Below are 12,759 nucleotides of genomic sequence, written 5' to 3'. Positions count from 1 at the left end.
CGCGTCTGGTGGTATCGTTTGCTTCCCTGTGCCTATCGTGACATTATCGTATAGTGCACCCGGCATTCTTGGTTCACGCCCCTGTATTACATACGCTGGCGTGAATCCTGTTGCCTCTGATTGGCTTGTATTCACTGCTAGAGTTATTTCTGGCCAGCTTTCATCCCAGTTGCGTTGATTTTCCCCCGTAAACTGAGCAATCATTGTTTTTACTGTTCTATTTGCTCTTTCGGTTGGATTTTCTTGTGGCGTGTACGGTGCTGTCAGTTGGTGTTGGCATCCCCATTCTTCTAACATTTTTTTGAATATCCTGCTAGTGAATTGAACTCCATTGTCCGTTATCACCATTTTTGGAGCTCCGAATCGAGATAGTATCCTCTCTCGAAAGGCCTTAACTAGACTTTCTGCAGTTGCCTTCCGCATCGGTATCAGTTCTGTCCATTTCGAAAACCTGTCAATGATTACTAGTAGCATCGAATTTCCGTGTTTCGATCTTGGCAACGGTCCTACAAAGTCAGCGCATACTGTAGCCCATGGTTCTTCCGGTATTTGTGTTAGCATCTTTCCCGCTGCCTGCTGTTGGCTGGGTTTATATTGTTGGCATATCGTACACTTTCCTACAAATGTCCTGATATCTCGTTGCATTCCTGGCCAGTAATATCTTGCTGCGGTCCTGGCAGTAGTTCGCCTGCTCCCTGTATGCCCTGCTGTTGTTGCCGTGTGGTTTTCGGCCATTACTTGATTACGTAGTGTTTTTGGCACACATAGTTTCCAAGCTACCACTTCTTCTTGGCCTGCTCTGTGTGGAATGTTCCTGTATACCTGACTATTTTCTATAATGTAATCCGGATATTTCTGTGGTTGTTGTTTTATTTTTCCCATTATGTCTTGAATCCACCCACACTCGTTGTTTGCTTGTCTTAATCTGGCACCATTGTCTATTATTCTTTTGCACCCTTCCATTGGTTGCCTTGACAAAGCGTCTGCGACAATGTTTAATTTGCCCTTTCTGTATGCTATTTCGAAATCGTATTGTTGCAGTTCCAGTGCCCATCGGGCTATACGGCCCGTAGGGCTTTCTATGCTATTCAACCACTTCAACGCCATGTGATCTGTTACCACTTTAAAACGTTTTTGTGAAGTCTGGACATGCCAATACTGGGCCACTCGTCAGCCTTTCCTTTACAGCATCGAATGCTGCCTGATGCTCCTCGCTCCAGTGCCACTTTGTTCTCTTCTTTAGTAGTTCGTTCAATGGGTGTGTTAGTGCTGCAAAACCTGGTACGAACCGTCTGTACCAGGATGCCACTCCTAAGTACTGGCGTAATTCCTTTGTGCAAGTTGGTGGTTCTAATTGGGCTATTGCGGCCACCTTTTCGGGGTCCGTTGCAATACCGTTTTCTGTCACCAAGTGGCCTAGAAATTTTAGCTCTTTTCTAAAGAATTGTTACTTCTCGGCATTAATTCTCAAGTTTGCTTCCTTCAATCTCCTGAACACTTCTTGTAGATGATTCATGTGTTCTTCGATTGTTTTGCTCACTATCACAATGTCATCTTGGTATGCGAATGCGTTTGGTATCATTTCTGGGCCAATGACTTGGTCCAGTGCGCGTTGGAAAGTTGCTGATGCTGAGTGTAAACCGAATGGCATTACTTTCCATTGGAATTACCCCTTCCCTGGGACTGTGAATGCCGTCATTGGTCTACTTTTCTCTTCTAACGGAATCTGCCAGTATCCGTCCTTCAGATCTAAGCTGCTTATGAATTTTGCTTCGCGTAGTTGATTCAAGATGTAATCGATGCGTGGCATTGGGTATGCATCCTTTATAGATTTTGCGTTAATCTGTCTGAAATCTACGCATAATCTCCATTTGCCTGTCTGTTTCTTTCTCACCATCACTATGGGTGAGCTATATGGGCTTTGCGATGGTTCTATGCATCCCATATAGCTCACCCATAGTGATGGTGATGGTGCAGCAACAACAACAACTGCAACAATGGCAGCAGCAAGTGCAGCAACAGCAACAACAACTGCAACAATGCCAGCAGCAAGTGCAGCAACAGCAACAACAACTGCAACAATGCCAGCAACAAGGGCAGCAGCAACAACAACTGCAGCTACAATTGATGCAACAACAATTGCAGCCACAGCAACAACAACAACAGCAAGAAAAGCCAGAGCAACAACAGCAGGAGCCACAGCAACATCAGCAGCAGCAACTTCAACAACAGCAACTCGACTCCCAAGAGTGCCCGTGGGTGTGGCCAAGACCGGCATTAAAGAGACAAATGTCTGCACCCACGGTGCAAAATGAAAGTGTTCGGCCAATATTGGCCAGGCAGTTGTCTTGCCCAGCGCCAGACGGGCATGAGAGGTATGAGGCAGTGGAAGAGAGCGAATGGCCGGAGACGGTCTCAGAAATGGTGGGGCAAATGGCCCAACAGGATGGGCCAAGATCAGTAAGATTAGTGTGGGCGGGTAGAATTAGGTATAGAATTAGATAGTTAGGGTATTTAGGAAAAAACAATAAAAAAAAAAAAAAAACAACAAAAAATATCAAAGAAGTTAAATTCGGCTATGCCGAAGTTTATATACCCTTGCAGTCCTTGACAATAATAATTTCACATGTTCAAAATTTGTTTTCTGCAACTCAATTCATTAATATACAAACAAAACAATTTTACTCTTCATACTATGTACAATTTGTTCTTCTTCTTCCCTCATTCCCTAAGCAAAGCAACGCACGCATACACATACAGTTTATGTAGCGTTGCGTCTGTGTGTGTATGCATGTGCTCTGTTGTGTTGATGATGACGTAGTAGGCAGCAAGCAGAGCTGCCGGCAGCGATTGAACCGATTTATATAGACTGTAACTTGTGTTCTATTTATCCGATCAGGGTCAAATTTTGGGATCTGAGATTTTATATCAAATTCTATTATATTGGTAAATTTCATGGGGATACTCCAATTTTTGCAAAAAATTTTGTTCCAGAGTTATATGATATAGTAGTCCGATCCCAAAGATTTTCATACTTTATCTCACCCGGGTAAAAAAAATTTCATCCCGATAGCTCTTAAGATGGCTGAGTAAAACGCGTACGCACCGACGGACAGACGGACATGGCTATATCGACTTAGCTTCTCATGCTGATCAAGAATATATATACTTTATGGGGTCGGAAACGTCTCCTTCTGTGCGTTACAAACATCTGACCAATTTTATAATACCCTCTGCAAGGGTATAAAAATAAATAAATATAAAAATTTCAGCAAGTTATGCGTCGTTAAAGTAGAGGTGGGGGAAAAAAAACAGTGTCACTACCGTCATGATATCTACACTCCTGTGCATCCGAAAAAAATTCATGAATTATGAATGTCTTGGTTTGTACAAATGCCAATAGGGTATGAACCAAAAAACAAATTGAAACAAATTTTTTCGCGCAATTTAATTAATTTTAATTGAAAATTAAACATTTTTAGTTTTCAATGGTTCATGCTATAAAGGAATGTAAAAAAAATATTCATGCCAAATTTCAAGTAAATCGGTCTACTAGATCTTGAGATATTATGACGATCGCATCGAACAAAATAGTTTCGAGATAAACGCGTTCAAAGTTTTACGGTTAGCCCAAACCGGTCTGGATGCTACGTCACCCAAATGACAATAACTTCAGATATAATTCGAATTTTGAAATATCCTTTTAGGAAAATATTCTTAAATACCTAAACTATCGAAATGTGAAAAAAAAAATTTTCCATTTTTTCAAAATCCCCCCTTAACTTGGAACAAATAAATAATAATGCGATGTTGGTTTTACAAAATAAAGTTTGTACAATTGATAGGGAATACTTCAGAGAATTTGAGTCCAATCCATCGGTTGAGATTCATAGGTGTTAGAGTCGCCCAAAGTTGAGACATTTTTAGTAAATGGGAATAAATGATAATTATTACAAAAAATTGAAACTTTAAAATTGAATATTGGGCGATTTCAACAATCGATCTCAGGTTTTATCTGAAAAGTATGTTCTTTATTAATAGCATGTTAAATAAATTTTAATAATTACTCAAATCGTTATTGAACTAGAAGCGTTTAAAAATACACTAAATATTGAGGTTTTTTTTACTTTGGTGGAATACAACTAACAAGAATCGACTAGGATCAATGCCGGACCTTACACTGGGTAGGTGAAATATTTGCCTATCAGATGTACATATATAGTCCCAATATGCGGAGATATAATAAGAAGAGCGCATGCATATTTGCCTGTGGCTTGTTTGTTTTTATTGGAAACACATCAAATCCGGACTGAATAGTATTTGTCAATATAACTCAAGACAGTTTTATTTATTTGTGCTACCATGTTGTTAAAGAATAAAGGGATTTTGAAAGTTTTCCATGAGTGTGAAAATCCAAATGATTTTGAAAATAGCAACTATAGTCCCAAAATGTTGAGTTTATTAGATATTAATGTAAATATTGAAAATTATTTTAAAAAAAATCAGCCATCAATAGCAAATTTTCAAAATTAACATAAAAAATTTTTTTTTAATTTTTATTTTTTACTTTTTGTAAAATCGAAATAAAACATTGTAAAATGTTACATAGTCGTTGAAAATAATGATAAATTCCATTTGTGATTGAAAAAAAAACTGGTTTCGCTTGATTTTTAAAGAAAAAAACAGGCTTGGAAATATTTTCTGACTTTGATTTTAAATATATCAGCACCACGAACACCTAACACTCTTGACAAACAATCACTTTGAAGCTTCTTTACCATAATCTTTTTTTTAAAATCACTCTATCGGTTTAGAAGCTATGATTTTTGCAATGTAAAATGCCAAAAGGCAATTGTACTTATTTCAAACAAAGAACACGTGTCTACAAGCTATGACATATGTAAATAAAACAGGACCCAAACTTCAATTCTACTTCGTCCTACTTGTTTCAGCTCAAACAGGCAAAAATCCATTTTTTTTTTTTTTCAAATTTTGCTTGCCAAATATTTTTGGTGGTCTGTTAAACTCCGATTCACTCGTGGAGCCATATAAATAGCAGATAATAATGCTTCGTTTTCAAGCAATTTGCTTTCTCGAAGTTTAATCTGTGCCAATAATTTTTGTTTAAGAAAATTTTTGCTATTCTGGCACTGTAGTTTCAGTTCCACCCATATAATGAAAAATGTACGCTAAATGTTTCTCCTGCAGCTTTATAGTCGCATCATATGCGTCCTTGAATGCTTCGACATGCATACATATGTCTCCACCCAGTCCCATTCTATGTCGGTATTAATGCAACACTTTGTGGCCAGGAACTCTTTTAACTCAATTAGTTTTTTCAACATTAAGTATGTTATATTCCACCTGGTGACTACATCGAGTGATGGTATATTTTTGTTGTGCTCAATAAATATACGTCTATACAAATAAAATATATTTTTACCTCATAGTTTCAGTACGCAATGTTTTGCATAATTTACGACAGATACCAATTTTTTGGCTAATCTTGTTTAGCTTATTAACATCATAGACGCACAGCTGAAGAGTGTGCGCTGCACACCGTAACAGATGGATGTTTGCCAAGCTCACTTCATCAAGCTTTCTCATGCAACTTTCCTCTTCGGTGTCATCTTCAAAAAGAGACTCCTCCATGTCGTCATTTAATATTTATACGGATTTCACCATGTTTCTCCCATTATCAGAGGTAACACTGCGTACATACATTTAATTTTCATTAATAGCAAACATATTAAAAATAAAGTAAAATTTAATGTTCACCTGAATATTTGATCAGCTGTTATGCCATATTCGTCAATAATTTCCAAAAAATTTTTTTAATGTAATCTTTGATGGACTCATAGGGTTCATACCAAGGGCATTATAAATTCGATCAACAATTTCTTTAAATCCCTCGCTGTCCAAGAACATAAATGGCTTTCCGTCGGTTGTTACAATTTTAACAATTAAATTTACAATACTTTCTTCACTCGTTTCATGAGTTATTTTCTTCTTTATTACTTAAATTTTATTCTCCTCTTTGGTGTCGCACTCTCTAATTATTTCACCATGTTTAACATGCAAATGACGCTTCAAATGTGTTGAGTGTGTGGTAGCGCTTGTAACCGTTTTTTTTATTTAGAATGAAAACGAAAAATGAGAGTAGGAATGTTTTTTTTTTGTTTATAACTAAAACGATATATAAACGTTTTATCCCTAAAGGCGAGCAATATAAATTTCAGATAGTAACCTGCTTTCACTGCTTGCGCTGCTTGTATTGTTAATTAGTGTTATACTAACTAGCAGAATATTAGTCTACTATGTAAAATTAAAAAAAAAAAAATAATACCTGCGATGTCGAGATTTGTTTTTGTGATCAGAAAATTTTCTTTGAATTTTCCAATGGAGTATCCGATTACTTTTGCTTGCCTTTTGCTGGTGATCGCTACATTGCCTTCAGCCATGAAATTAAATATCTTAGTCAGGCCCTAATGTTGAATGTGCTAAATTAATTTTGGGCGGAAATAATTTTAGTCTTTAACTTTTTTTTGGCCTAATAATTTTGTCTTAATGCTTATCTTTACGTAAACGAAAAATTCTGAGTCATTGGTTTACTCCAAAGACATTTTTTTTATACCCTTGCAGAGGGTATTATAAAATTGATCAGATGTTTGTAACGCACAGAAGGAGACGTTTCCGACCCCATAAAATATATATATTCTTGATCAGCGTGAGAAGCTGAGTCGATATAGCCATGTCCGTCTGTCCGTCCGTCTGTGCGTACGCGTTTTACTCAGCCGTCTTAAGAGCTATCGGGCTGAAATTTTTTTCGTGGGTTTTTATTACCCGGCAAAAAAAAAGTATGAAAACCATAAGGATCGGACCACTATATAATTGAAGAACTAGAAGAAACATTTTCATAAAAATCGAGTATGCTATGAAATTTACATATTTGAGAGTAAAATTGTTTTGTTTGTATATTGATGAATGGAGTTGCAAAAAACAAATTTTGAACATGTAAAATTATTATTACCAAGGACTGCAAGGGTATACAAACTTCGGCATAGCCGATGTTAGCTTTTTTGATTTTTTTTGTAATTTTTTTTTTATTTTGCTTTTATAATTTTTTTTATTCTATGTAATTTCTTTTTGGTCATGATTGAACTTCTGTAAAAATTTTGCTTAACCCCTTTTTCGGCACGCCACTGGCAGAGCTTATCATGGTGGTAACATAATAATTTTTAGTTCTCTCTCCAGCAAAAATACTCTCTCCCTATACTTAACAGATTTGCTTACAGCTGTCACCACTAACAGAATGTAAGTCTACTAGGTAAAATTTGGAAAAAGCAGTAATTGCGATTTCGAGATTCGTTTTTGGTTGTGTTCAGAAAATTTGAATTTTGAATTTTTCAATTTAGTATCCGATTACTTTCTCTTGTGTTTTTGTGGCGCCCCCTAGGCTCCTCTAAAGTTGGGATCAGGGAAGTTTAGGGGTAATCGAGGCGAAGAGAGGGGTCCAAAGAGAACTAAGGGATTAGACATTTAGCCAAGTATGTCGGCGGGAATGACTTTTCTTTTTCAAATCATCTTCAAGTAGTGCGGACATAAAAATTGAAATAAAAGTGAAAACTAATTTTTGTGGAAAAAGTCTTCAATTTAAATTTTGAATTCGACAGTTTTCTTTTAGTGAGTTATAGTGTTTTTTTTAGAAAGTAAATGTAAGTACTAGAGATGGGCGTCGGGATCGGGATTTTCGGGAATCCCGCGGGACACGAAAACTTTATGGGAATTGGGCGGGATGGGAAAGATTTTCAAAAAACCGGGACGGGGCGGGATAAGAGGTCGATCCCGAAATTCCCGCAGGTCCCGGAAAAACTATCGGGACCCAAAAAATGTTCGATAAAATTTTCAGTATTTATCGATATTACTCACTGACTGCAATTTATTAGTAACACGAAGAACATGTGCTTTTACTGTAACGAAACCACTCTTTTTATTAAACGATAAAGAAATGGCCACGCAAAAAGAAATTGTAAAGTTAATTGCCCGAAAATCGGACAAAATAACAATATTTAACAATACAAAGCTGATATATTAAAGAATTTCCAAATTATTAAGCACGACAAAGAAATTGTCGATTTTGTGTAGTGCAATGTTTGTAAAGCTATCGTGCCATACAAACCGAAAGATGGCACTTCTGGACTTCACAGACATAAATGCGCCCAAAATAACAGCGACGCTGTGCAAAAAGTCTGGAAACATTTCTACAAAGAAAAGTTCCGTCCAGCGTTATGGCTGTTATTTTTTACAAATGATCTACGACCGTTTTCCACAACAGAAGGTAAATATATTTATGATATACAGTGAAAGCTCTCCCGCCGACAGAAATACTAAAACCGTAGCTAGCCGCCCACGTAGCTTTCCCTGTATATGACGTTGGTTTATGTTTACATGTAAGCATAAAAAATCAAAGAAGCTAACATCGGCTATGCCGAAGTTTATATACCCTTGCAGTCCTTGGCAATAATAAATTTACATGTTCAAAATTTGTTTTCTGCAACTCAATTCATCAATATACAAACAAAACAATTTTACTCTCTATTTTACAATTTGTTCTTCTTCTTCTTCCCTCAAAAAAGCCAAGAATAGGAAAAATGCAGCATCAAATAATATTTATTTTCATGACGGCTTTTCCATACCCTTGTTACTTATGGATGAGGGAAAAATTTGAACATTATTACCACATACATATTATTTTTATATATACATACATAATTTGTCAATAACTTGTTACTTATACATAAATTGATCATTAAATAAGCATGTTTTTTTGATGTGAACCATATGTAAATTTCACATAATTTTACATGCATCGTCGGTTATGGCCAAGCATACTCTGTGTTTTCGGCACGCCACAAAAAGGAAGACAAAAAGAACAAAGTTCAAACGGGACATTGCATTGTTGTTTTCATTTACCATTTCGGCACGCGTCGCTTTGTAATTTTCGTTTCTCTTTGCATTTGATTTAAATTTGCGTACAAGACAGTTGTCAAAGATTTCAGTGTGAAAGATTACAGCGAAAATATTTAAATTATTAAAAATTTATAAAGGTAAGTTTGCATGCATTTCAAAATAATTCAAATAAAGTTTCTAAATTTTAAAAATAGAAGTGACAAATTTTAATTTTTTATGTTGCAGATGTCTCAAGGAGTACAGCCGGCGGTATTAGAAGATACATAATTTATTGTTTATGTTTACTGTTATACCCTTGATGTTAAATAAAAATTTAATAAATGAATAAATTAATTAAAAGAAAATTTTGTATTTTATTTTTGTATGGACAACACTATCGACATTTAATGTAATTGTCGATGGAACGTCCTCTGAAGCGCATGCAAAGAAGATCCGTCGATCAACAGTCGACATTCAAAGCAAATGTCGATGAAACGTCCTCTGACACGAGCGCAAAGAAGACCTGCCGACGTTCAGAGGAAATTTCTTTGCAAATGTCCCTCAATACATTTTTGAAAAACCATCCCTGAACATACCGTCGACTATGTCGCTCAGTTGTCCCGATTGTCCTTATTGCTAGGCCATCTAATGTTAAATGTCGCCGCAACTTAAATGAGCGTGTCGCCGCTATGTCCCCCAAGACAGCGGACATGTCCCCGGAAACTCGACGGAGAGTCTCCGCAGACACGTACTGCAGGACATGTACTCTGTTGATGACGAAAGACGTAGCCCTTCAGTACCGGTCGCCGCAAAATCCTCAGAAAATCCGAGGCAATTTTTGAGATGTCGCCTCGGATTTTCAGGGGACATGCCATACAAATTTGCGGCGACATTTAACATTGTGTGTCCTAGCGCCTCGGACATTCTATCGATTTTTCGGCGACATGTCGACGGAATTTCCTCTGAAGAAGAATAACAAAGTCGCTCGTGTGTTCGACGGAATGTCCCAGCAAAATTATACCTCGGATTTACAATCGACATTGCGGCGACATTGTCGATAGAATATCCCAGCAAAAATTTACCTCGGATTTACAATCGACATTGCGGCGACATTTTCGACGAAACATTAATGGACTTTCATTCCCAAAAATAAGTGACAATATAATTTTAAACAATTGTGTTAATTTTATTTATTATTTATTAATTTTATTTTTTTGTTTGTTAAATGTATTTTTGGCATAGGCCAAACTCGCTCTTAGGGTATTTTCGGGAGGGTCGCCGGGGTGAGAGTTTTGAATTGATTCTGAAAAGATAACTATTTATCAGGCAATGAAGAATGCACGTTCAAATTTACTTTGCTTACCTAGCAACACCGACAGGAAATTGGGATAAGCTTTCAAGCTATATTTTCCATTCCTCCCGTCCACATTATAGCTTGCTATGAGGTCGTCGCAGGCGCAGCTTGTGAAATGATAAGCGTCATTTTTTTAACCTGCCAAATGGAAAACACATGAAAAACATTACTATAAGTTTGTATTTAGTTTTGATAAAAATAGCTTACGAAATATTTCCGATTGTCCGGACCCAGTTTACTCTCCATGAGTATAAGCTGTTCGTCACTGCTTATAGGAAAGGCAACGTTGGGTGTTTCCTCCTGGGCCATCATCCTCATCATCTGCTTTATCATTGCCGTCTGCGTTGCGACCAGCCCCTTCAACTCCTGCACCTCTGACATTATCTGCCTCAACATGACAGCATTGTCTGAAAGAAATGTTTGCAAAAAGAAAGTAGTATTGAATTACAGGCTGCCAATAAATTCTTTACAAGTACTTACTTTTCTCAGGTTCATTAGATTCTGTACTAAGTTTAAAAAAGAGAGATAATACAAAATTTTTAATATTTCGCTATTTATTATTTATATACTTACTTTGTTCTGAGCCATCTGAGCGAAGGGTCGCGTCTGTAATATATGAAATAAAGGAAAAAATTATTAAAATATTTGTCATTTCCTAAACACTTGAATGCTTACCCGATTCTGCTACTTCAAAACTCATTTTCATCATTTTTTTGGAGCTTCCTTGGTCGGCCATTCTGAAGGAAAAATATATTATTTACTGTTGTCATTTAAAAATTTAAATTCCCCCCCCTTTTTTTTTTTTTTTTTTGGTTTTTCGAATCATGGTGGGTGAATTTTCGTCGCAATAAATATGCCCGATTCATACTACAAGTACGCCTACGGACTAAACACCTCCATTTCCCCATTTCTATCTACCTACAGATGTAGCATGGGAACAACTACTAAACCCCCCTTATACGGCATGGCTACCGCTTTGGTCACAAAATCGGACACAGAAAACTTTTCCAAAGTTGATGCCATTTCTAAATCGGTGAAATATATTCCTATACTGCTTGAGCTTATAGGCTCATTAAAAAAACTTGTAATCTCTGCAAATCGTTTTCCTACAATAAATATTTCACCAAGCTGCTCTGTGAAAGAAACTACCTATGAAACAAAAATTATCTGGCCTTCTATTGCTAAGAGTGCATCCCTTCACTTTTAAACAATTTTCACCTAACTCTATTTCTTCCTCCTCCCCCACAATTAAACTATCTTCTGTGATTTTCCTAAAAATTTGTGGTAAAATTTGAGTTGGTTTTCGGACAAATCTCTTAAGAGTTTGCAAATAATTTTCGAAAGAGTATGAGGAGCCTGAAATCGGATCACCGATTTGCCCAACAGTCTCTTTTAAGTGGACTAAGCTATGAACATTGTAGGAAACACTGTTTTCCCCAAAAACAAGTGGAAAATTCTCAACAAATAAGTTCAACATTCGCTGAGAAGTTTCCACATTACTGTGTCTTTGCTTTTGGGAGCATAGCAACCTGTAAGCACAGTGAAGCAATAAAAACTCGTAATACTGGTCACCATTCATTGTATCATTAAGAGCTACAATCCCAGTATACAACAAAAACTGTCTGTACTCAGTTGCCTTCCAATTCGCAAGCTCTACTAATGATCTCGGCTTTCTTGCAAACTCTTTCGGAATATATTTTCGCATGGATTTTAATGCTTCGGAAATTTTCTCTTTGTCAGTTTTTGATATTTTACTGACAACTTTATTTGTACTTATTCTAGTCAAAAATTTACGCATGACACCCTATTCAACAAGATGCATGCAGTCGAGTGGTATTTGTGTTATCATTAAAACACCAATTTTTAAAATGCGGACTGAATGTTTAAATATTCGGCTTGATGATGCGACGGATACTTTCTATTGCGAAAGTCTTCATCTGAGATTAATTCAGCACTCTTAGTGCTAAATTTCAAAACAGAGTCAACTTTTCGTGACACCTGAATGCATTTGCTACAACCGTGACTGGAAGTATGACCAGGCGTGCCAGTAACAAATGCTCTTGCAGGAGCATCACAGACAATACCGCGAAGTTCTAAGTGAACTTTTTTATTTCCAATGGTTAAGCCATTTTTCATAATCTCGGACAACTCAATTGTGAATTTGGACAAAAATTCATCGGAGTTAAATGGCTTATTGTGACCCATAAATACACCGATCGGCAAAACAGGACATTCATAAATATTATTTAAACGAATAAGTATGGGCCACAATTGCGCACGCGAACTTTTAAACAACGGAAGTCCGTCGACATTAATATCGATGCTTAATACATCGGGAATCTTCGGCAAAATAGAAACTTTATTTAATTGCTTCGACAAGCCTATATGTAAATAGGTGCCGCCTCCTATTACAGCAATGTCAGGCTTTTCGGAGCAATTAAACTTATAGAAGGGCT

At 36.7% G+C, this 12,759-nt stretch overlaps 1 long non-coding RNA gene across 1 annotated transcript; it reads right to left on the bottom strand.

Annotated features, from left to right (window-relative positions):
- Nucleotides 1-10,621: 10,621 nt before the first annotated feature.
- On the bottom strand, nucleotides 10,622-10,910 carry LOC137572749 (uncharacterized). Its single transcript, XR_011031739.1, has 3 exons — nucleotides 10,877-10,910; nucleotides 10,784-10,809; nucleotides 10,622-10,710 (listed from the first exon to the last, which is right to left on the bottom strand). It is a non-coding gene; the product is annotated as an uncharacterized lncRNA (long non-coding RNA).
- Nucleotides 10,911-12,759: the final 1,849 nt, after the last annotated feature.

Source organism: Drosophila tropicalis, unplaced genomic scaffold (genome assembly GCF_018151085.1).
Source record: "Drosophila tropicalis isolate 14030-0801.00 unplaced genomic scaffold, ASM1815108v1 contig_108, whole genome shotgun sequence".
Taxonomy (NCBI): Eukaryota; Metazoa; Arthropoda; class Insecta; order Diptera; family Drosophilidae; genus Drosophila; species Drosophila tropicalis.
Note: the sequence above shows the minus strand (reverse complement) of the source record. Positions and strands in the feature narration are given on the sequence as shown.